This window comes from Petaurus breviceps, unplaced genomic scaffold, assembly GCF_028583685.1.
Source record: "Petaurus breviceps papuanus isolate PSGF00001 unplaced genomic scaffold, PetGlider_PUasm1.0 184, whole genome shotgun sequence".
NCBI lineage: Eukaryota > Metazoa > Chordata > Mammalia > Diprotodontia > Petauridae > Petaurus > Petaurus breviceps.
In genome coordinates, this window is record NW_027185793.1 from 5,196,269 (window position 1) to 5,223,159 (window position 26,891).

Genomic DNA, 26,891 nt, shown 5'->3' on the forward strand with positions numbered 1-26,891 from the left:
TACAAGTTGAATTAAGAAATGTTAGCAAGCATAAGGCCAGCATTATGATGGAAAGATGAGGGCTATAGAAGAAGTTATAATATAGTGAAGAGAAAATAAAGAATAACAGAAAAAAATTGAGACTACTTATTCAGGAAACTGGGTTCTTATCCAAGTTCAGTCATTAGTTAGCTACGTGACATTGTACTAGCTACTTATTCTTTGGATTTCATTTCCCTTATCTGTACAATGAGAGAATTAAATTGTAAGACTGTTAAGATGTCTTTCAATTTAAAATCCTGTGATTTATGACTATTCTATTGTTTATCTATATAGGCAAAAATCTAATGTATACTCTCATGTATCAGCAAGCACCCCAGCATTCCCAGGGTGCCTGCCAACACAGGTTCTTAGATCTGCTTTGTTAAAGGAAAGCAACTCAAAATTGGTTAACAAGTTTACTTTAATCAGTCAAATATGTATCATTTACCTAGTTCAGGAGAAAAAGGTTAGCACCCCGAACTTCAGAGTATACAGACAGAATTATCAAGATGGAGAAACAGATCAAGTAGACAGGTTTCCAAACTGTCCAACCATTACATCCATACCAAATCAACATCTGGGTTTTTCAAAGCCGGGGGGCTCTCAAGAGCGGCTTCCCAGAGTCTCATCTGATCAAATCACAGAACACTTCTCAAAGTGAACCCCAAAACAAAGCCTCAAATCAGGGTTTATATAGCTTGCTCCTGGCTCAGAGAATGTAACAACCTTCTGGACCCACTGGACAATCAAAAAGAATGATTTGGTATCTGATATTTGATAATACTGAAAAACAATCCTCCCACCCCAGGCTCCAGGTGCACTTTGGCCTAGGGGCAGGGAATATCTTAAAAATTTACATTCCCATTACACCTCAGAAACTAGGTGTGGTGAAGAAGTTCTTAGTAAAACTTTCTTAAATGATCCAAAAAAGAAATGTTGGGTTGATATTGGATAAAATGTGTAGATGGAACAAAAATGAATTACAGATCTTCATTTTGTGCTTGCTATTGATAGTGTATGTTATTAAGTATATTTGTCATACAAATCTGTCCATATAAAGTCTTTAAATAGCTTAGAATTTATTGTAGATAATATGACTTCCTAGCCATTGTTTTCATTGCAAAATTACCATGGAATAAATAAACTTTGAATAAAATTATTGATAAAATTTATCCAAGAATCAAACGAAGATTTTCATATAGAGCATTAGCCTCAGTAAAGAGTTCATTAAAGAGACACAAGGGCCACTTTGAGACATATTTTTTTTCTGATGATATCTTAACATCTCAAAAGATCCTACATATGTCTGCAAAGATAGATTCAATGCAATCAAGAGAATTCTAGGTACATATGTGGTATGCCTGAAAGAAGAAACAGGAGCTATTCTTTCCTAAAGTTTTCAATAATTAGTGAATATAAAAAGGAGAAACCATGAGAAAAGGACATTTTAAGAACAAACATTATAATGAAAAAAGCATTTGTTTTTGGAATTCATTTTGCTATATGACTTCCCTGCCTCCCAAATTTAACAGTTTCTATTATCATGCTCCTTTTTTACCACTTAAATCAGGTAAGGCCTTGCTATCTAACCCTAGGAATAATATTGTAAGTCATAGTTTTACTATAACTAAGAAAGTGGACATTTCTTGATTTAGAAGACAAGAGAAAGAAAGAAAAAAGAGAAAGTAAGTAACTGCATATTGGTACAGGTTGAACCATAACCACCACTATATAAAGATACTACCAAATCTGGGTATGGTGGCAAAACATTGCCATTATCCAGAAAACTCATTGTACCTATGTAGTGGTACGCACAAAACTACCCAGTTTCTCACTCTCCTGTAAACAGAAATTCCTTTTTATGGTCTCCTGTCTTATGGTGAAATTATGATAATAACAATGAAAATACTTTCAGTTTTGTACTTTTCATTCATTATTTCATTTTTTTCACTTAATCACAATAACTCAGGATGCTGCTATTATTATCCCCATTTTATATGAAGAAACTGAGACTGTGAGCTGCTAAGTAACATGTCACATAGCAATTAAGTACTTGAGGCAGGTTTCACACTCAGATTTTCCTATACCCAGCTGCCTTGTAGGATGGAAGACATTTTGAAAGATTACTTAATTTTTCTGCTCTAGCTAAAGGAAGGGAAAGCTAGTAGCTCTTCAAGTGTGGCTGGGCTACTGTAGTTACTGAATAGCTCTGACAGTTTCCAGTGGCTGAAATTCTACTTCTGATGAATTTTGAGAGAGAGATTTCAACTTTAGTTGATCTATTTCATCTATTCACATACATATGCCATACATAAATAGTCATCATATTCATACACTGACTGCCTCAATCACTTAAAGGTCTTTCATCGAGCATATGGTAGGCATGAAAAAATAAGAGAATACTTATACATAACCTGAAGTAGAGACATAAAGGGCTTTCCCTCCATGAAATTCTGGAAGCAGACACACTAAGCTTCCACAGGAAATGATATAAGTCAGGGTTCAGAGCTCATACTCAAAAAGACTGGGCCCCTGTTAGCCCATTGTCCCATTACATTGACATTGACCTGGTTGCAATTTGATTAATTACTTATTGTTATTGTTATGATTATTACTTTCGTTTTGTTGTTTTTTTTTTACATGCTTCTTTAATCTGTGGTATATAAGCTCTCCAAGAAGCCCTGACTCTCTCATGAAAGGAGAGATTTTCCCACTCTCCCATGAAAGGATTCTGTTTATAACTTCCTTTCTCTCAATTAGTCACTTAATGAAACATGAATGAACTGAACTCTGTTAGTGATAGTGGCATGTCAAGAAAACCTACAAATCACCTCTTTGCTGAATCTTCATTGGCTAATGATGCCTATGGAAAATTTGAGTTTCTTTCCATTTTGTCTGAGCTGCATTCTGTGCTCCTATTTGTTTCACATTGTGCAGCTAATTGAGCTCCTCTTTCACTTGGTGTTTCTTGAGATTTAAATGGGATTGACACTGTGAAAAGTTCTTTTTAAATAATTAAGTTAATAATCTGGAAATTATGGCACTCCAAAAAAGGCATCAAGGAGACCAATAATGGGAGTATATAGACTGTGTAGTTCTTTTAAATCCTTTTTGTATCATGCTACAGATTTCCAACACATCAATACTGTAAGAATGATTTATAAAAACATTTAAAATTGTTTTTCCTTTTCCTGTGGGGTTACTGGGGAGCTTGTTATCATTTGAAACAACATATATTAATATCAGAGATCACATCACAAGTTTTTCCATCATAAATCTCATTTAAAACTATTTTATAGCTGATTAATATTTCCAAATGCCAACACAATACACATGTGAATCCCTGTATTTATTTTCTTGAAAGTACTGGGAAAATGTTGACATATTATTTGTCATGTATACCGTGGTTTTGTTTCCTTAGGTTGCATAATACATCAGCTTGTTGATATTTTAGAAAACTGAAATTCTTTTTTTTAAATGCTTTATTAACTTCTCATTTACATCATTCATTTCCACCAGATTTTGAGTTACAAATTTTCTCCCCATTTTCCCCCGAACCACTGCCCCAAAAGAGCAGTCCCACAGGATATCCCCTCCTCCAATCTGCTCTCTCCCATATTTTCTCCCATACCCCTTTCGACTATTCCAGTGGACCTCTATGCCTCAGTGCCTGTATATCTTATTTCCCAATTACATGTAGGATGGTATTAACACACACACACACACATACATACACAAACGTATTTGAATATTTGATTTTAAAACTTTCAGTTACAGATTCATTACCTTCCTTCCTTGTCACCCACCCTTACTGGGAAGATAAACAGTTCAGTATAGTTTCTACATGTGTGGCTAATGCAAAACAATAACATAGTAGATATATTGTAAAAGACTGACTATATTTCCCTCCCTCCTATCCCACTTCCCACTTCTTCTATTCTCTACTTTGATCCCATCCCTTTTCAAAAGTGGGTACTTCCAACTTCCCTCCCCCCCAGCCTGCCCTCCCTTCCATCATTCCCCCTCTCATCCCCTTCCCCCCATTCTCCTGGAGTGTGAGATACCCTATTTAGTGTGTATTTCACTCCCCCCTCAAGCCAGATTCAATGGGAATAAGGTTGACCCATTCCCTTTTGCCTTCCTATTCTTCCCCTCCATTGTAACCATTTTCCCTTGCCTCTTCTGTATGAGATAGTGTACCCCAATCTGTCTCTTCCCATCTCCTCTCATTATATCCCTCTTACCTCTTAGTTTCACCTTTTAAGTATCATCCCTTCCTGTTAAATTGGTCTTGTGCCCTCTATCTATGTATAACTGTAAACATATATACACACATTCACATATGTATTCATATGCTCATATACCCTATATATAGACATATGTATATATTTCTAATCCCTTCAACTACTGAGAAAAGTTTCATAAGTTACAATTATTGTTTTTCCATGTAGGAATGTTAATAGTTCCACTTTGATAAGTTCCTTATGATTTCTTTTCCCTGTTTACCTTCTCCTGCTTCTCTTGCTTCTTGTATCTGAATGTCAAATTTTCTGTTCAACTCTGGTTTTTTCAGCAAGAGTGCTTGAAAGTCCTCTATTCCACTGAATGACCATATTTTCCCCTGAAATATAATACTCAGTTTTGCTGGGTAGGTGACTCTTGGTTTTAATCCCAGCTCCTTTGACCTCTGGAATATCATATTCCAAGCCCTTCGATCCCTCAATGTAGAAGCTGCCAGGTCCTCAGTTATCCTGATAGTGTTTTCACAATATTCAAATTGTTTCTTCCTGGCTGCTTGTAATATTCTCTTCTTAATCTGGGAATTCCAGAACCTGGCTATAATATTCCCAGGAGTTTTCTTTTTGGGATCATTTTCAGGAGGTGATCGGTGGATTCTTTCAGCCTCTATTTAGCTCTCTGCTTCTAAAACATCAGGGCAGTTTTCTTTGAGAACTTCCTGGAGGATGATTTCTAGGTTCTTACTTTGGTCCTGGCTTTCAGGTAGTCCAATAATTTTTAAATTATCTGTTCTGGATCTATTTTCCAGGTCAGTGGTTTTCCCCATGACATATTTCACATTGCCTTCTATTCTTCATTTGTTTGGATCTGTTTAACAGCATCTTGATTTCTTATAAGTTCATTAGCTTCCATTTGCTCCAATCTAATTCTGAAGCAATAATTCTCCTCATTGACCTTTTGAGATACTTTTTCCATTAGGCAAATTTGGCTTTTTGAGGCATTCTTCTCCTCATTGCCTTTTTGAGCCTCCTTTGCCATTTGAGTCAGTCTGTTTTTTAAGGTATTATTTTCCTCAGTCAGGCTGTTGACTCTCATTTCATAATTTTCTTGCATTGCTCTCATTTCTCTTCCCAATTTTTCCTCCACTTCTCTTATATCCTTCTTAAGGTCTGCTATGGCCTGTAACCAGCTTGTATTTTCCTTTGAAGCTTTTGGTGCAGGAATTCTGACTTCACTGTTTTCCTCCTGTTCCATGCCTTGCTCCTTTTTGTCCCCAAAATCGTAGTGTATTTTTGGAATCTTCTGTCTGCTTTCTCTCCTTTGCCTGGTTATTTTGCCACTCAATTACTTGACTTTTGGGCTTTTTGCCACTGTAGGACTCTGCCACCAGACAGGGGAGCTTTCGTCCCAAATACTGGGGTTTTCTCAGCTGCCAGAGGTATTATTGCCCTCTCTGAGGCCTCCACATGCTCTGGCAAGCTGGACACATGCCCCAGGACCTCCACCCTAGACTGCAATCTAGATCCAAGCAGGTTAAAGCAAGAGCGATTACCCCTCAGACTGGTGCTTGGTCCTGCTACACTATGCAGACCAGGAGCTGAAGCCACCATGTGGCACTGGCTGGCTGTGCAGGCCTCTGAGTGGCTTCTCGCCCTGGGGGGCAAAAGCCATGCACTCCCACTTACTGGTCCCAAAATCCAGACTGCACTGGAGTCTCACTTTATCCTTTGCATCTATGTGTTGATAAATCTGGAAACTGTCACAGGTGCTGCTGATCTGGGGTCCCTCTGGCCATGGCTGGTCAGGCCCACCCTGGGGCTAAAGAGTCTGGTTGGTCCTGGATTCGGCTACCAGAGCACTGTGCTGGATTCCTGCAGGCCTGCCGGGCTGTTATCAGTGGGAGGTTAGCTTCTCTGTGTCATTTTTGTGGGTTCTGCAGCTCCAAAGTTTGTTTAGAGTCCCCTATTTACATGGATTGGGGAAGGTGGAAGCTGGAGCCAAGGGAAGGTAGTGCTTCTACTCAGCAATCTTAGCTCCGGGAAGGGGAATGTAAATTTTTAAGATCTTCCCTGCCCCTAGGTCAAAGTGCACCTGGAGCCTGGGGTGGGAGGCTTGTTTTTCAGTAGATACTTTTTGATTGGCCAGTGTTACATTCTCTGAGCCAGTTGCAGGCTATATAATCCCTGATGTGAGGCTTTGCTTTGGGGCTAACTTTGAGAAGTGTTCTGTGATTTGATCAGATGAGACTCTGGGAAGCCGTTGATGAGAGCCCCCCGGCTTTGAAAAATCCAGATGTTGATTTGGTATGGATGTAATGGTTGGACAGTTTGGAAACCTGTCTACTTGATCTGTTTCTCTGTCTTGATAATTCTGTCTGTATACTCTGAAGTTCGGGTGCTGACCTTTTTCCCCTGAACTAGGTGAACGATATATGTTTGACTGATTAAAGTAAGCTTGTTAACCCATTTTGAGTTGCTTTCCTTTATCATAGCAGATCCAAGAACCTGTGTTGGCAGCCACCCTGGTGATGCTGGGGTGCTTGCTGCTACAAAATGGTGACATGGATGGGATCTGCATAGTAAAAGGAAAGTATGGGGGCTGTGATAATTGTTTGTTTCCCAGTTGTGGTTACTGTGACTCTGTGGAGCCATGGACCAGGAGAGAAGAATGGCCTGCATGCAGACTTTGCTGAGCTGAGAACAGGAATGGTGAGCTGCCTGCATCGGGATCTGGGAAGAAGCCAGGAGTGGCTGCCACCTGTGGGAGGAGAAGGAACCCAGGAGTTCAGAATTCAGCCACAGGAAAAGATAAGAACTGAGCAGCAAAGCCAGGGCACTGAATGTGTATCCTTGGTGCATCCCACAGTTTGGGACCCAGGGGGAGGATGGACTTGTGACTATGGTGTCTATTCTGATCTCAGTTTCCTTTGATTGCCCTTCACATTTCCAATAAAATAATTCCACTTTGATCCTGCTAACTGTTCCAATTTTTCTACGATGGCCCTCATTCAATCTAGTTGTATGTTCATCTACATTCAGTTGTATAATGAAATGAGGCACTTGCAACTTATTTATTAGTCAACAAAGTGAGATTTACTTAGCCATATCAAGAGAAGGATCTTTAAAAAGGACATGTATTTAGGACATTAAATTAAAATTGTTTGATATAAGGAAAATTGCTGTGCTTCTAAATTGTCCATAATTATCTGATAGCCAAGGATCAGAGCCCACCTGCAGCAAGTTTTAACTTGCCTTTTCCTCAGAGCCAATTAAATATACAAAATTCTCTCAACAACTTTTGGAAGGCAAGACTGCCTTGCCTAACTTACATTATGAGTGGATGTGGGGGGCCAAGTGTCTAGGATATTTTTCAAACAATATTTACTCATCTGATGCATAGAAGGCAGAACATCAGAGTGATTTTAATTTGCATTTCTCTAATTTTTACTTATCTGGAACATTTTTCATATCATTATTGATAAATTTCATGTCTTCATTTGAAAACTTCTGTTTATTATTTTTGATCTTGGATCTTTTGGAAATGACTTGTGTTCTCATATATTTGAATAAGTATATATGCATATATTTGATAGCAGATCTTTATCTAGAACAAAAGTTATTATAACAGTTTTCCCAATCAATGCAAATTTCATTGATCTGGTTTGTACAGAAGCTTTGCAACTTTGCATAACCAAAATTATGCATCTATGATTCTTCCTCTCCATTGTTTGGTAAAAAGTCATTCCCTTTCCATATTTCTGATGGGTATCTCTTTCCATGATCTTCCACTCCACACAGACAGACACACACATATCTATGCATATGTTGTAACCCTGTATATCTAAGTCACATAACCATTTGTAGTTTATTGTGGTATATGATATGCACTGTTGATTTTAAAATAAGTTCTCTCAGATTGCTTTTCAGTTTTCTCAAAAGCTTTTTGTCAAATAATGAGTGCTTATGCCAGTTGTTGGTGTCTTTATTTAACACTGTTATTATATTCATTTGCTTTTGTGATATTGTGAATTTAATTTATTCTGCTAATCAACTTTTTTCTTTTTAACCAGTTCTAAATGTTTTTGATGAATATTGTTTGTAGTATAGTTTCAGATGTAGTACTACTAAGCTTCTTTCCTCCCATCTTTTTTTTAATTTTTTTAACTTTGACCCTCTTGACCAATGTTACTCCAAATATATTTTATTATATTTTCTAGCTATTTAAAGGAATGCTTTAGTAGTTCAAGTGATATGACACCAAATACTTAAAATATTTTCATCAGGATGGTCTTTTTATCCTACCGACATGATGTGATAGAACCATTTCCTTGCAATAATGATTATCCAACTATCAAATATGAATTACCTGATTACTATTGGTAGGCTTGCCTCTCTAACATTGAACAACTAATATTTCTCCAATTATGTGATCTATTTCTATAAATAATACTTTTAAATTATATTCATGTAGTTCCTGTATGTGTTTCAGTAGCTACACATACACATATTTTATAATTCTATGGTTATTTTGAATGGAATTTCTTTCAGTGGCTCCATCTGGGTATTTTCCTATTCTTATCCAGAAAAACTGATGATTTAAGCAGATTTATTTTATTTCCTACCAGTTTGCCCAAATTATTATAACATTTCTTCAATATATTTATGTTTTCTATTTAATTCCTAAGTTGTGACTTCATGTAGAACCATGGCTTCTAATTCACTATTGGATGGATATAGTGGGCCCCTGTTGGTCCCAATCTAATATAACTGGTGTTCTGCTACTGGTTTTGACTTCTACTGGTGTCTATCCTCATGCTGTAGTAAGTTTACAGTTTACTTGCATCATTTAGGAAGAGTGCTACATTTTTAAGTTCATCATGAGCAGTTTGGTCAGTGTATTACAAGCTTGCATAATCTCTAGGTCATACACACTGATTACTCTTGTATACATTGTTGATTCTCAATAAAACATCCAGAATATTTAATGCGCTGCAACTTTCTATTTGGAGAGCCCTAGTGTTCCTTCTCCTATTCCTGGATCCAGTATTTTCTTGATTGACCTGGGAACTTCTAGTTACAGTATTCTGCTCTTTATATTATTTTATCCCATAGCACCATAGGTTATAGATATTACAGATTTGTACTGGAGGACTGAGCTCAGTGTTTGACATACTTTTCCTGGCTGGACCCCTTCAATTTTGTCCACAGGCCTCTGTTTCTTTTTGTTTCTCTGGTCAAAGCTGGGATGAAAAATGGCACTGTAATTTTATTTTTGATTTCTTGGGCATTATTTGATTTGATTGAAAAAGTGCTGGAGTACTTGTTTGAGATCTTGTTCATTTACAGGCTATTGTGAGCACACCACCAAGGTAGGATTTTTGGTGTTTTTTTTTCCCCTTCTTGGTGTTGGAGTTCAGTTTCCCAGGCTCAGGCTAAATTGTAAATATCTGAATGATCGATCCCCTTTGAACCCTGATAATTCACAGCTGTGCCAGATCAAGTAGGTTTTGTGCCTTCTGACTCTAAGCCAATCAGGGACTGTCTTTGTTTATATGTATATATATATTAAGAGCACCCCCTCCCTGACTGCTCAGATTTCTGTGCTCCCTCAATCCAGTGATGTATGTAAATTGTATAGCAGTACTGCTATGTTCAAACAACTGGAGCCCTGTCTGTTGAACTTTGTGCCAATTTTTCTGCTTGTATTTTCTCAAAGTTCAGTGTGATGACCTTTCCCCGGAACTAGTGAATGTAATTAAAAAAAGTTTGTTGATCCCTTTAAAAGGTTTTCCTTCAGTAAAGCAGATCAAAGAAACTGTGCTAGCTGGTCATCCTGGGTGTGCTAGGGTGCTCACTATTACAGCTGTGTGATGCAGGGAAAGTCACTTCTCCTTTATCTGCCTCAGTTTCCTCACCTCTAAAAGGGAGAAAATAATATCACCTACTTCCCAGGATAATCATGAGGGAATAAAATGAGATAATACTTGTGAAGTACTACATGAATTTTAATTTGTATTATTATTCTACTCCCGTTCACTCCACAAGCTTAATTAGAAGTTCTCTACAACAGCTTTTATCACAATTTCTATGAATTAAAGCTATACTATTTTTTTCATTTTCTAAGGAAGACTAGTTTAAGTTATTGATCTTTATTATATATTGGCTAATCAAGACTAATATTTCTCAGAGGTAACCTGAACTCAGCATCTAATTAAATTTGAGTATTTTTTTTCAGAATCAAACATTATTGTTTCAGTCATTTCAGTACTGTTTGCAGTATTTCAAAATTGTTAGTCATAACTTAAATAGCAACTTAAAAGCTCTACTGAGCACAGAATCCTGTATCCATCATTATTGGGGGGAGGGAGGACAAGACATTTGAACTAAAATGCAAATCTGTATTTTGGCAAAATTATAACCTGCTAACTTTTCTCTATGTCTCTCCAAACCCCAGGCTAATGCTTCAATATTTCAAAAGCTAAGTAAATTTTCTGTAACAAAACCTTACTTTTGAAAGCCATTCGCATCTGGTTTTGATTTGTTATTCTCACATAAGTCCAGAATGTAAATTCCTTCCCATTGACATTTCTTTACCACAAACTTAAGCTGTAGCTTGAGAACATAAAATATAGAATGACCTCTCTTCGTTAAAATAAAGGAGCTCTGGATTTAAAAAAATGCAGCCTCTGGACTATAGTACCACCATTTCTCTCTCTCTACAAGTACAAACATGATGTTGTTAAACTTTTTTCCTTCTTTCTTCTTGAAAGTTCAACCACACAGTTATGTGTGTCAACTTTTTTTTGTGAAAGGTAGGAAGAAAATGTCATTGTGATAAATTGGAATTTAGTTATGTAATACAAATTAAACTTTTTTTTTGCATTATAGTGAAAACAAACCTTATTTCCAATGTATGTAGATTCAAATATATTCTAATTTCAGCTGTTCAGATTTATTACTAAAATTACAATTATAAATGTAATGCCATATAATTTCACATGCTGGACAATATATACACTATATCCATGGCAACTTATTTCAATCTCTAAATGAGATTTTGCTATACCAACAAAAATGATGATGCACTCAATTGAATTCATATTGCTTCAAAAACATTAAGGAAAAGAGATGGAAGATGAGAGAGACAGACAGAGAGACAGAGAGAGACAGAGAGACAGATCGAGAGAGAGAGAAAGAGAGAGAAAGAGAGAGAGAGAGAGAGAGATGGATGGACACAGAGATAAATAGAAAATACTGAGAGTCTAGAGAGCCCTGAGTGCCAATCTGTGTTTGGATACATCCTTTTTAACCCCAAGCCAACCAATTAACTTCTTAGAACTTCAGTTCCTCATCTATAAAATGACATTAATAATAACTGTTAGAAGCAACATTGATCCAATAACAGAGACAGGGCCAATGTTGGAATAAGGAAGGCTTGGTGTCAGTCTTTGTCTCTGATCAGTATCATTTGAGTGACACTGGGCAAAACACTAAACAGCTTCATGATCCAGAAATATCTAAATAAGACCATACATTTCAGATGAATTGTCCATCTGTACTGGCAGAGGAACTTTCCACATGGAAAGTCTTTGATATAGCTAAAATTACAAATACAGATCCCCCTTCATCAAAAAAAATAAACAAAAATATCCAAAATACATCACAATTTCAAAGTTAAGAAGCTATATTTGATTGTATGCCACCATGGGGGAAGGAGGGGAAGGAGGGGGAGAAAATTTGAAACTCAAGGAATTGTAGAGCTGAATCTTACAAACTAAAAGTAAACAAACAAATTAAAAAAGACTAAAAAATTAAAAAAAAGAAGATGGAAGCTGAGATTTCTGGACTGTGGCTTAAAATGGAGGCATGAGATTCTCTTGGTCAATGATGGAGTGCTCCTAACAATGACTGGAAAGCATTCTTTTTCCTGAAATCTTTGAAAATGTAATTAATAGGCCTTTAAATTGAAAATAATGTGTTAAGAGAGACCATTCCTTACTTATATCCAGCATGCTGGCTAGAATAAAACATAATACAATGTAGGAAGAAAACATCCAAAAATTTATAGAAAATAAAATTCAAGAGAAGCTGTGTTCTCAGAAGTTTAGAAAAAATGCATAAAATGTGGGTAAATTGAAACATAACTGGTGATTTTAACGTAGATATAATAATAATAACTTAGAGATTCCAATGAGACTTGATGGGATGTATCCACACAAGAATATGATTCTAGACAATTATATCTCATTCAAAGGGAATATATAGTTTTTAAAAAGAATTATACATCAAGAAGAAATACTTATGTGAGGAAAACCTGGAATAAAAGGCAGAAAACAAAATAAATATTCTAATGATAATAATAATAATAATATAACATAGACCATCTGCACATAAGGTGGAGCTAGAGGAGTAATTTAGGAAACAGATCATTAAGTTGACAAAGAGATATGACAAAGTAGTGATGGATCACTTCAATTATGAGGAAACTGCCCTCCCCTCTTTCTGTCTCTTTCTTCCCCCACCCCCTCAGTCCTCAGATAGAACACTCTCTTATTTGGTTTTTAATGACAACTTCATTCTTACTAAAAGTAGGGGCACCAACAAGCGGAAAATGCTATTTTGGAAATGATTTTTACTGATCAGGAGAAAATTGAGAGGGAGTAACCATTTCCTCTTAGAATTTATGGTAGACAAAGGGAAAGCTGGTTAATCTGACATGCTTTCTAGATCTGGGTAGAGCAGGTTGCAAAAAATTCAGATATATGATAAACCAGAGCCCATGGATTGATTCAACATAAGTCATCAAAGCATGGTTGTGAAATTCTCAAAAATATAATTCTGAAGGCAAAATTTAATGCTTTTTACAATAAGGGTAAAGGTATGCTGTCAAACAATATGGATCATCAATTTATTTGATCAGATCACCAAACTTTGCTTTTTAAAGAACAAGTATTAAAGGAAGAATAAAGAAGTGTAGAATTTTCTTTTAAGAATAATATAAGAAGAGTGGTTAGGTGGCACAGTGAATAGAACACTGGCCCTGGATTCAGGAGAACCGAGTTTAAATCTGACCTCTGACACTTAACACTTAATTCTGTGTGACCTTGGACAAGTCACTTAACCCCAATTGCCCTGCTTTCCCCCCTCCAAAAAGAAAAAAAAAGAAGACTATAAGAAATAAAATTCAGAATCAGATAAAGCCAAAAAAGAAATACAGGAAAAAGGGATTTTGTTAGCTTTATTGGGAAAAAACAAGAATAAGATGAAAGAATCAAAGTACTGTTTGAGGAAAGAGATGTTAATATATTTTTATAAATTGTAGGTGTCACTATTGGCAAGATTTAGAGATAGTGGGAAAAGCAAAAGTGAAAGGAAGAGGCACTTCCTTATCTGGCTCCCTCTAAGCTTAAAACTTGGAGTTGGACAGATTTTTTTTTCTATCAGAAGACACCTTTCTGCTCCCACTGGGAAGCCCCAAAGAAGTGATTTTTCCCTCAGTTCATTATTTTACACTTTCCCCCACCCCATTGCTTTGGTGATAAATGTAACTTCTAAGCCACACGAATCTGGTTCACCAATGATTATATTCGTTTAAAGATGCTTGCACTCGTCATGCGATTTGTCAATTTCTGCTATTTAGTAGCTTCTAAAAGTTATTAATGAATTCAGAACCACAAAATTCTCATACTCAGTCCCCACAAAGGAAATCCTGGTCTTCCAAACAGATGTTTCTACCTCTGATCCTGTGGTTCTGTGCATATACAGCTAGTAAATGATATTCTTCATTGCATTCTCCTCTGCCCCACGATTAAACAACACAATTAATTCATTAGTTTATGGCCAGTCATAATTTATAAAAGACAAAATTCTAGAAATAGAAAATGGCTTAAAGAAATAGTAAAAATCATGTAAAATGAGCTCACATGGGATGGGCACTGGGTGAGGAATTAAAGCTTTATTGTGTTCTTGTTGATCCCAATAAATGACAACTACCAGCAATGTCAGCCAATTCCAGCCCCTCCCATCATAGTTCTTTGTTCCATACAGGGAGAATTGGACTAAGCTGCAGTCTTCAATGTTTGAACTCTAAATTCTGACCTCATATCGCAAAATAACTGTGTGACTTTTCAGTGTCTACAAATATTGTTACATTATACTTCCCACTTTGTTGCTCCTGTCAGTCTAAACTCCTATCTATAGTCAGAACTCTGCCCCAGTGCATGCCACCCTTCATAGAAGTTGCCACAGCTACCTCAACTCAACCCAACCTATCTCACTACCCCAAAAAGCTTATCCAAAGCTTTTATTTACTCAAGACTCACTGACTTTCTCAACATCTACTTTAGTTAAGGACCTTACTTCTTAATTTCTGGATATAATTGTGAACATTTGCCACAAGCACCCACATCTCTTTATCTCAAAACTCATTGACACCATTTTCTACTGCCTCATAATGAAGTATTTATTTTCCTTTCCTAGGCACAGTATACAATCCAAAGCCTACAATCCTTTGTTTAATCATCTCTCATAGTCTCCAAGAGATTGTCCTTTCAATAAGCCCCACTTTTCCCTCTGATTTTAATAATTTCCTATCTACTGGTGACTAACAATGCATTAAAATATACATATTCCTTCCATGCCCATCCAAATCCAAAACAAAACAAGAAAACAAAAATGGTCATTAGATGTTATAATCCTTTGACCTATCATTCTATCATTCTACTATATACACATCTCTTTCCTTTCTAAGTCAAATTCCTAGAAAGCCTGCCAATTGCTATGACTTCCTTGCTTCTCACTCATTTCTCACCTCTCCAATTTGTCAGACAACATATTAACTAAAACTGATCTTTCCAAAATTACTCATGATCTCTCAATTACCAAATATGTCTTTCTTCAGTTTTTATATTTCTCTCTGCTTTAGCATTTGATAGTTTTCATCACCCTCTATTCCTATACAGTCTTTCTAGGTTTTTATAACATCCTTCTCTCCTTGGTGCTCCTCCTACTTATTTGACCACTCCTTAGGCTCCTTTGCTGGATCAATATCCAAATCATTTCTCCTAATTATCGTTATTCTTCAAAACCATTTTGTCCTAGGTCCCCTAATATCCTTTACTTACATTCTCTTGATGATCTCATAAGATCCCATGAGATTTTCACCTCTCTCTAAATGACATATACATATGTAATTGTATATTTCCTATCTATCTATCTATCTATCTATCTATCTGTCTGTCTGTCTGTCTGTCTGTCTGTCTGTCTGTCTATCATCTATCTTTCTTTCTGCCTAGGCCTAGACTCTTTACTTATTAGCTTCAGTCACATCAGTCACTTCTTATTTTATATTCCAAATTGGATATTATCTTCCCCAAAACTCATCTCTCTTTCAAACTTCCCTATTTCTGTTGAAGGCACCACAATTATTCCAATCTCTAATTTTATAACCTCAGAATTATCCTCCATTCCATGCTTTCCCTCACACTACGGGTTTAATTAATTGCCAAATTTTAATGTGTCTACCTGCAAAATATCTTTTTATCTGCTTCTTGTTTCACTACTTACATGGCTACCAACGTAGTTCAGGTTGTCACTGCCATTATGATCTAGATGATTGCCAGGGCCTTCTAATAGCTTTTCCTGTCTCAATTCTCTCATCATTTCAATCTATTTCCAGTATAGCTGACAAAGTGATTTTTCTTAAGCATAGGTCTTACCATGTCATTCCTTTACTCAATCTACACCAGTGCCTTCCTATTGCTTCTAGAGTAAAGAGCCTTTGTTTTTGGTTTTTTAAATACCTTCACACACTATCTTCATCCAATCTTTCCAGCCTTAGTATATGTTACTTCCCTTCTCACAATCTATAGTTAATATATATTGGTTTTCTCTTTATTCTTCAAGGCACTCTTCATCCAGTCTTCACACCTTGGCCCAGGCTATTTCTTGTGCCAGGAAGGCACTCCCTCTTCTTTCTAATAAAATCTTTTTCTTCTTTTAGGACTCAGCTCAAAAATGCCTTCTATATAAGATGTTTGTTGATCCTCACTCCCAAATGTTACTGCCCTCTCTGTGTAACTACTTTTTAACTGACTTGTATTTATTTTATTATTCAGTAGATATTCAACATATACTTGGACATGTATCTCTACTAATAGGATGTAATCTATGATCAGAGATTGTTTTTTATATTTTTTTGCATCCCCAGTTCATAACACAGTACTTGGGACAGACTAGATGCTTAATAGATGTTTAGTTTGAGTGGTTTGTTAAAAATCCAGATAAACACTGCCAACAAAAAGGATAGAAAATGAATCAGCTAACAAATACTTGATTTCTCATGATTGCACTATTGGAATAGCATTCTGAATGGTTTTCACAGCATTCTATCCTCTACCAGCTATAAAATTAATCTTCCTCAAGCACAGGTATAGCCATATTACCATCTATTCAGCAAATTCCAGTGACTTCTTCTTACCTCTAGGATCAGAGAATCTCTTTTTGGCTTATGGAATCTTCCATAACTATACTGTCCACGTTTTTTTTTTCTTTTCCAGTCCTCTTACACCTTTTTCTATTCCATGAACTTTTGATCCAGTAGCACTGATTTCATTTTTCTTAAATTATTTCAGTTGTGTCCAACTCTTTGTGATTCCATTTTGGGTTTTCTTTGCAAGAAAATGTAGTGGTTTGATATTTCTTTCTAAAACTCATTCTAAAAATGTAGAACTTCATCAAACAGAGTTAAACAACTTGCCTTGGGTCATGGAGCTAATATGTACATGAGGCCAGATTTAAACTCAGGAAGATGAGCCTTTCTAACTTCAGGTGCATTGTTTTATTCATTGCAACACCTAGATTCCACAAAACAAAACTCAACCAATATTAATGTTTGAAAGTCTGTCGGTTTCACCAAGCAGTCCCATCTTATTGTTTAGTTGCTTCAGTCATGACTGACTCTTCATGACCCCATTTGGGGTTTCTTGGCAAAGATACTTGAGTGGTTTGCAATTTCCTTTTCCAGCTCATTTTTCAGATCAGAAAACTGAGGCAAACAGGGTTAAATGATGTGCCCAGAGTCACACAGCTAGCAAATGTCTGAGGGCAGATTTTAACTGAGGAAGAGGAGTTCCTTTGATTTCAAACCCAGGGCTTTATCCACTGCATCACTTAGCTGTTCAGGTTTCATTGATGTACCTTAATATTGGTTTACTGTCTATGGTTCTTTTGAGTATGATAAAATTTCCTTGTTTATTCTCCTTCCCATCCCCTTGAATGTTTATTTTGGATTTGTCAGACAGCATGATAGCTCCTGATTTTTTGGATTCATTTAATACATAGTAAAAACATTTTTCCATTCCCTCAGTTTTATTTTGTATGTCTCTCTCTCTTTTAAAAAAATGTGTTTCTAGTGAGCAACAAATTATAGGGTTTTGTTTTCTTATCAAATTTCTCATTCTTTTAAAAACTTTTTTGAATTGTTTAATCGACTTATATTTAAAATTATGGGAATTAAGGACATATTTCCCTCCATCTGTCTTTCATATTTTCCAATTATTATTTTCTCCTTCTTCTGCTATAAACACATTTCTCTGTTCATTTATACTTACCTTATCTTAATTTTTAAAAAGGTGATCCAGTTCTCACTGACTCTGTTTTCCTCACCAGTGATGGCTTCCCCTTATTACTTCTTTCCATTCAGGATTTTGCTTATTTGTTCATTTTCCTCTCTTGCTTTTATCTTGCTATATTATTCTTTTTTCTCTAGGTCAAGTAGATTACCCCTTCTTTTTCCTTTCAACTAGTCCTGTTCATTATTTTTTTTTCATATTCTTCCTCTCTGTCTATTGAAGATCCTCCCTCTTTCTCTGATTTTTTTTTTTAAAGCAATCGGGGTTAAGTAACTTGCTCAAGGTTACACGGCCAGTTATTTCTGGGTGTGGTGCTGAGTATCTGAGCCCGGATTTGATCCAGGTCATCCCAACACTGGAGCCGGTGCTCTTACTTGCTGAGCCACCTAGCCACCCCTAAGCAATTGGGCTTAAGTAACTTGCTCAAGGTTACACGGCCAGGTGTTTCTGGGTGGGTGCTAAGTGTCTGAGCCCGGGATTCGATCTCCAGGTCTTCTCAACACTGGAGCCGGTGCTCTTACTCGCTGTGCTACCTGGCCGCCCCTACATTCTCTGATTTTGACTGCTGTAATTATTCAATCTCCTTTTTTTTGGTGTTCTACATGTAATCAAAGCTTTCAGGGTAAACACTTTGTTCTCTTCCCTTAAGGCTGTTTCTGCCACTGCCTTGTAGAACTTATCCTGTGGATTCTCCAGTTCCATTTTGCCACATTCTCAGAACAATATTAAACATTGCAGATGTGAGAGAGGGCATATTCCATAATAGCACCCCTCCCCCACTGTATCCCTGATTTTACAAACTACCATTGTTCTATATCCTCTCCTGATTACACTTCCCCACCCTCATTTGCCCCCAATTATCCCCAGCCCCAAGCATCCTTTGTCATATATTCCAGGTTCCAGTTACCCCCAGAAGGTTCAACTCCTCCCCTTCCAAGGTCAGACAAGTAGAGTTTTTAAGCACTTTACACCCCCCCCCCCAGACCATATCTAATACGACATCCTTTTCTCCCTTCACAGACTGTCTCTCTTCACCCATAGGATTATTCATCAGGGGAACCACCTTCCACCACCAAAGCAAGATCTCCTTCTCCACATTCCCCTTTTTAATCCTTTTCTCCTCCTCACAACTCATTCTCCTGTAGGGTCTTTTTCTAAGACTGCAGAGGTCTCCTTTCCTTCATTGCTAATGGTTTATTTGATCCCAGAATATCACATATTCTTCTATGTCCCCTTCTTTCCCTTTCCCATTGTAAAGTCAAGCATCAGCAGCTTTCCAGAGAATGGCTACTGTGAAGAACTTTTAAAGTTCTCACTACACGGTGTAGTGAACACTTCATTCCATAACAAATCAGAGCAAAACATTCACAGAGAATCAAGGTGCAGCATTCACAATATTACAGCTTATCACAGAAAATCAAAATACAGGATTCACAATGACTTATCACTAAAATAGCCACATAGTTTTCGCCAAAGTGGTCACAATAATTTTCAACAAAGTACAATCATTTAGTAACTCAATCATTCAATCATCCTTAAGGAGACCTCCTTAAGGGTCACAAAATACAACAGTCAAAGCTCTCCACTCATGGGGCACACTAAGTTACAAATTAGTCACTATTTAATCATTAGTCAATATTCAATTATCAGTCACTACTCAGTAACTTCTTAAGGGGTAGTGGAAAATACACAGGGCATCCATCCCTTGGTCACGAGTAAATCAAAATCTTCTCAGTCAGTACATAATATCCAAGTAGTATTCTTTCAGCTTGACTAGAGGCTGGATCTCAGTTTCCATGGTTCCTCTTCCATGGTCCCAGCTCCAACTGTCACCTGGGTTCAAAGGCAAGCAACTCCCAGTTCCTTGTCCAGTTCTTCACATACTTCCCATTCTATATTGAAGTTCACAGTGTCCACCTTAAGTCCTTCACAGTTCCTGTTTCTGGGAAGACAAAGTTTAAAAAAGTCACAAGAATATTCATACATATTGCCAGCACCATCATTAATTCACTATCTGCCTGTGAAATCAACTCAGATCCACCAACAAGGTCTGAGAACTCAAAAGAAATCATCAACATAGAAATCAACACTGACCCACAAACAAAGTCCAACAGGTAAGCACAAAGCATTAGTACAGTCCCAGGACCTCCAAAACCCTCCTCCAGGGACTACTCTAAACAGAAAACCAGAAAATCCTCTTTAAGGGCTTCCAGTAAGGTTGTAGGGCTTCTGCATAAAGTATCACAAATAAACATCAACACAGATAGAGCAGGCAGACAGAGTCCCAGCATACCACAAGTATTCCCCTTAACTCTGCCACCACATGAGTCCTCTTTTCAGCTCCTTCTGTCTCTAGCTCTGGGGCTCTCCTTATATAGTCATTAGCCCCCCCACCCCACCCCAGGAGTTCACAAGTTGTGTTCACACATTCTATTTCTTAACAGACTAAAACAAGGTGTGAACTACTTCTGTGCTTGCCAGTACATTCCATCCCTCTAGGATCCTTATCCTTACAATTTCTATTCAAATTGACATGGATTCTGCAACAAATAGAGGCAATATACTTTGTAATCCTGCAAATTCCACCATAATGTAGTGCCATGCATGAGCAGCTTTCCAGAAGAATGCTACTGTGAACAGCTTTTAAGGTTCTGATTACACAGTATAGTAAACACTCTATTTATTCCATAATAAATCAGAGCAAAACATTCACAGAAAATCAAAGTACAGCATTCACAATATTACAGCTTGTCACAGAAAATCACAAGATAGTATTCACAACAGCTTATCATTAAAATGGCCACATAGTTTTCACCAAAGTGGTCACCATATTTAGAGAACTGAATTCTCTAATTAGAGAATATTGGATTCTCAACAATATTGAGAAAACAAAGAACAATCATCTCAAAGTACAATAGTCAAAGTCTTTCACTCATGGGGCACACTTAAGTTAACTCAATCTGTCACTTATTCAGCAATCAAGTACTAGGTATCATTAATCACTAAGTACAATCATTAGAGAATACACAAATCCTCTACCCCTAGGTCACTAGTAAACTACAATTTCATCATTACTCAGTACCCATGAAGAGGTCTTTTCATCTTGACTTGGGGTCAGTTCTCAGATTCCTTGGATCCCCTTCCATGGTCCCAGATTCTACCTGGATTCACTAGACTGTCACCTGGGTTCAATGGCAGACAGCTCCCAGTGCCTTGTCCAGCTCTCTGGGTAGGTTCTGTTCCACACTGAAGTTCACAGGGTCCAGTCCATCTCAAATCCTTCACAATTTCTGCAAGTGGGAATTCAAAGCTTAACCAAGCCACAAACAGACAAAGTCTTAGCATCCTGGTCATTCTTCCTCAGTCTTCTGCAGCATGTTCAAAAAATCAAAATTAGACTGGAGTAAATAGAAGCTAATTAATTATTGAGAAATCAAGGTATTCGTAATCACAAGCAAAGGAGTACTTAGTGACTTGTTTCAGTTCTTCAATTGCTTTTGAGCCCTGTGATTTGAAGGTGGAATGAACTTACTGACACAATAGAAAGTGTGGAACAGGAAAGAGAACCAAGAAATAAAAGCAGGAGCACAAGCTGGGTCAGAGCATACCTGGGAGGAAGCATGGCTGTGGAAGATACCACATTGTCTGTCTGTGTTGATGTTACTTTGTCAGATCTGTTTGCGGATAGAGGACATTACTGTTGTTACAGAAGCCCTGGGACCTTACTGTTGGTTCAGAAGACCTAAAAGAGGATTTTTCTTGTTATCTGTTTACAGAATTCCTTGAGAAGGGTTTTACTGATATTTTCAGAGTTCCTGGGACCATACTGATGAATTGTGTTGATTTCTCAGACCTCACTTGTGGGTCTATGCTTATTTCGAAGGCAGAAAGTGAATTGATGATGGTGTTGTCAATGTGTGTGAATGTTGTGGCTGTTTTAGGTTTTCTCTTTCCAGAAACATAGACTTCACAGGGCTTGAGGTGGACTGGTCACTGTGAGTTTCAATATGGAATGGGAACTGAACAAGGAGCTGGATGAGGAGCTGAGAGCTGCCTCCCTGTGAATCCAGGCGACAGTTGGGTGAATTTGGACAAGTGTTGGAAGCATGTAAAAGGAACCATGGAATTTGGGAGCCAGCCCCACATGAAGAAGAAAGGACCTTTCCTTTGGTATTTAGTGCTGGCTGACAAGATCATGATTTACTGTGACCTAGGGGTAGGAGAACTTTGTTCTTTGTACTCCTTAAGGATGATTTAGTTAAGGATTATTGGAAGATAGTCTCCAATCAAGAAGAAAGAAGACATTCTGACTGAAGAGATTAAGGCAATGTAACCTAGGGGTGGGTTACTGTTGTACTTTGTATCCCTTAAGGAGGATTTCTTCTTAAGGATGATTGAGTTAAGGACTTACTGTGTGATATCTTTGTTTAAAATTCTGTGACCGTTTTAGTGATGTCATTGTGAATGCTGTACTTGGGTTTCTGTGACTGTTTTGCTTTAGTTTACTACTGGATAGAGAATTAACTATACTATGTGGTCAGAAACTTAAAACTATCCACAGCAGCAACGGACCTCTGGAGAGCTGCTTGTGTTTGGCTTTACAGTATTGTAAAACAGATCCAAAAGAATGAAAAAAAACAGAAGGCTATGTGAAATATCTCATTAAAAACAACAACAACACTGTCCTGGAAAATAGATCCAGGAGAGATAATTTAAAAATTATTGGACTACCTGAAAGTCATGATCAAAAAAGAGCCTAGACATTATCTTTCAAGAAATTATCAAGGAAAACTGCTCTGATATTCTAGAATCAGAGGGTACAATAGAAATTGAAAGAATCCACTAATCACCTCTTGAAAAAGATCCCACAAAGAAAACTCCTTGGAATATCATAGCCAATTTCCAGAGTTCCTAGGTCAAGGAGAAAATATTACAAGCTGTCAGGAAGAAACAATTTGAGTATTGTGGAAACACAATCAGGATAATACAAGATCTAGAAGTTTCTACATTAAGGGATCAAAGGACTTGGAATATGATATTCCAGAGGTCGAAGGAGGTAGAATTAAAATCAAGAATCACCTACCCAGCAAAAATGAGCATAATACTTCATGGGAAAATATGGATATTCAGTGAAATAGAGGACTTTTTAGGATTCTTGATGAAAATATCAGAGCTTAACACAAAATTTCACTTTCCAATATAAGAATCAAGAGGGGCATGAAAAGGTAAACAGGAAAGAGAAATCATAAGGGATTTATTCAAGTTGAACTGTTTACATTCCTACACAGAATGACAATATTTGTCACTCCTGAGACTTTTTTCAGTATGAGGGTATTTGAAGGGAATATATGTGTGTGTGTACATGTATACATAGATATCTAAAAAATAAAATTAAGTGTTGAGAAAGGAAAATATTGGTAGAAGGAGGAAGGGAGACATAGGATAGGGTAAATTATCTCAAATAAAAGAGGAAAGTGAAAGCTATTACAATGGAAGGGAAGAGGAAGGAGGTAAAAGGGAATGAGTCAACCTTACACTTATTGGATTTAGCTTAAGGAGGGAATAACATACACACTCAATTGGCTATCAGACCCTATAGGAAAGTAGGGGGGAAGTGGATAAGAGGGGGGATGATAGAAGGGAGGGAAGATTGGAGGAGAGGGTAGTCAGAAGCAAACACTTTTGAAAAGGGATAGGGTCAAAGGAGAAAGTAGAATTAATGAAAAGTGGGATAGGATGGAGGGAAATATAGTTAGTCTTTCACAGCAAGACTACTATGGAAATATTTTGCATAACTACACATATATAACCTATATTGAATTGCTTGTCTTCCCAGTGGGGGTGGGTGAGGAGGGAAGAAGGCAGAGAATCTGGAACTCAAAAGTTTTAAAAACAAATGTTAAAAAATTGTTTTTACATGCAACCAGGAAATAAGATCTACAGGCAATGTGGTATAGATATCCATATTGCCCTACAAGTAAGTAAGAGAGAAGAGGGGAAGGGGAGGGATAAAGGGAGAAATATGAGAGGGCAGGCTGGGGGAAGGAGTATTCAGTATGCTTTCCATCTTGGGCTGGGGTATGGGAGAGATGGGGAGAAAATTTGCAACTCAAAATCTTGTGGAAATGAATGTTGAAAACTGAAAATAAATAGATACAATTAATATTTTAAAAAGGGCAAAATAGAATTGGTAAAATGGAAAAGGAAATACAAAATGTAACTCAAAAAATAATTCCTTAAAAAATTAGATTTGGGTGCATGGAAGCTAATGCCTTTATGAGACATTACGAATCAGTATAAAAAGCAAAAGAATGAAATATATAGAAGAAAATACGCAATTCTTCATTTGAAAGTGGCCTTGCCATACCAAATATGAAACTATATTATAAAGTAGAAATCGTCAAAACTATTTAGTTGTAGCTAAGACATAGGTTAGGTACACAAAACAGTAATCAATGACTATGGTAATCTACTGTTTGATAAACCCAAAGACTCCAACTTCTGGGATAAGAACTGACTATTTGACAAAAGCTGCTGGGAAAACTGGAAAATAGTATGGTAGAAGCTAGGCATAGACCAACATCCCATATCCTATACCAAGAGAAGGTCAAAATGTGCTCATGATTTAGATATAAAGTGTGATACCATAAACAAATTTGAACAGTAAGGAATTGTGTACTTGTCAGATCTATGGAGAGGGGAAGAATTCATGACCAAACAAGTGATAGTAATCATTGTGAAATGTAAAAGAGAGATTTGTTTACATTAAATTAAAAAGGTTTTGCACAAAGCCAATGCAACTAAGATTGGAAGAAATGCAGAAAGCTGAGAAACTATTTTTACTGCCAGTGTTTCTGATAAAGGCCTCATTTCTCAAATATATAGGGAACTGAGTCAAATTTATAAGAATACAAGTCATTCCTCAATTGATAAATGATCAAAGGATATGAACAAGCAGTTTTCAGATGAAGAAATTAAAGCTATATATAATCACATAAAAATTTCTTAAATCACTATTGATCAGTGAAATGCAAATTAAAACAACTCTGAGGTACCATTTCACATCTATGAGATTGGTGAATATGACAGAAAAGGAAAACGATTAATATTGAAGAAGATGTGGGAAAATTGAACACATACAATTGTTGGTGAAATTGTGAACCTATCCAATCATTCTGGAGAGCAATTTGGAACTACACCCAAATGGCTATAAAACTGGGCATACCCTTTGATTCAGTTATACCACTACCAGGTCTGCATCCCAAAGAGGTCATAAGAAAGAGAAAAGGATACACATGTACAGAAACATTTATAGCAGCTCTTTTGGTGATGCAAAGAATTGGAAATTGAGGGGATGCCCATCAATTGGGGAATGGCTGAACAAACTGTGTTATATGAATGTAATGAAATACTATTGTGCTTTAAGAGAGGATGAGCAGACAGATTTCAGAAAAAACAGGAAAAATTTACATGAACTGATGCTGAGAGAAGTAAACAGAATCAGGAGAATATAAGACACAGTAACAGCAACATTGTGTGATAATCACCTTTGATAGACTTAGCTTTTCTCAGTAATGCAAAGATCTAAAACAATTACAAAAAACTCATGATGGAACATGCTATACACATGCAGAGAAAGAATTATGGAGTCTGAATGCTGAGCAAAGCATACAATTTCACTTTTTTTCTTCATTTCCTGTGCTTTTCCCCCTTTGTTCTGATTCTCCTTTCATGATATGATTAAAGTAGAAATATGTCTATAAATATATCTACAGTATCCTTCCCCCCATCATTGACAATGTAGTTGTCACTTTTACACTCTAACATATACTGCATAAAGTGGTAAAAATAGCAGCCAAAATATGTCAAGAGCAGCTGAATGCAATTGTGTGGAGATCCATACCAGAAGTTACTAAATTTTATTGTGGACATTCAGGAAGTAATCCTCAATCTTTCTGAAAAGAGGTGCATTGATACATCCCCAATACTGGGTAAAAATCACCCACCCAGTCATTACTCAAAAAAAGTCTCCAAAGAAAATATCCATAACTAATGAATCATATAATTACTTTCTTTTCTCTAAAAATTCTATATGAGAATAATCTATGTATGCTTTTGATGGCATACTTGATTAAAATTTAAGAAAGCAAGCTTTTCTAAATGATTCATATAGGTCTATGACATCTTTATAGTCATAGATTTGACTAAGGGTATAGAATATATAAGATCCCTTTATATTTATTTCTTTTTGGCAATTAAAAAAAATAAAAGAGAACATCAATTTGGTAGAGTAAAATAATAACTTACAAGTGCTTATTATATATATTTCAAAATCTTATAGGATCCCTGAATTATCGCACAGTGGAGAAAATTTTGACCACCTTATAATCAACAGTAAAAGATGAAGTTAAAAATAGGGAGATGTGTGTTCACAAAAGACATTTACCCCTGTAAAGTATATACAGTGCAGAGCCTAAAAATATCGTGGTTTCTTATAGGTAGTGAATTTAAATGCTTCTTCTTGCAGACAATATTGGGTTGATTATACTGAGCTCCAGAACATTGCAGGCCCTCCTAAATGACAACCTCAATCACTCCAAACAATTCATCCAAACTGTCAATATGGAGGGGAAAAAAAGTCAGTAAGAGTATCTGTATCTATTCTTCATGATATGCAATTGGATAGACCAGAAAGCTGATTAACACACAGACACACATATGTCTATATTATTTGTATGTTTATATACCAATACGTTTACACACATTTATATATGTGCACATAACCACATGTTACATATGCTTTTATATATGTAAGCATGTATCTGTCTCTATCTTTTTCTTATCTATCTCTATGTCTAAGTAGACAAAGACAGAAATAGCTAGAGATAGAGACAGAGATAGATGTTATATATATATATACACACACACATAGTAGGTAGATAGGTAGATAGATAGATAGATAGATAGATAGATAGATAGATAGATAGATAGATAGATAGAT

At 36.6% G+C, this 26,891-nt stretch overlaps 1 long non-coding RNA gene across 2 annotated transcripts in view; it reads left to right on the forward strand.

Annotated features, from left to right (window-relative positions):
- Positions 1–26,891, forward strand: part of LOC138161314 (uncharacterized) — a 62,545-nt gene that overhangs the window by 34,825 nt on the left and 829 nt on the right. The gene's annotated exons all lie outside the window — the stretch shown is intronic.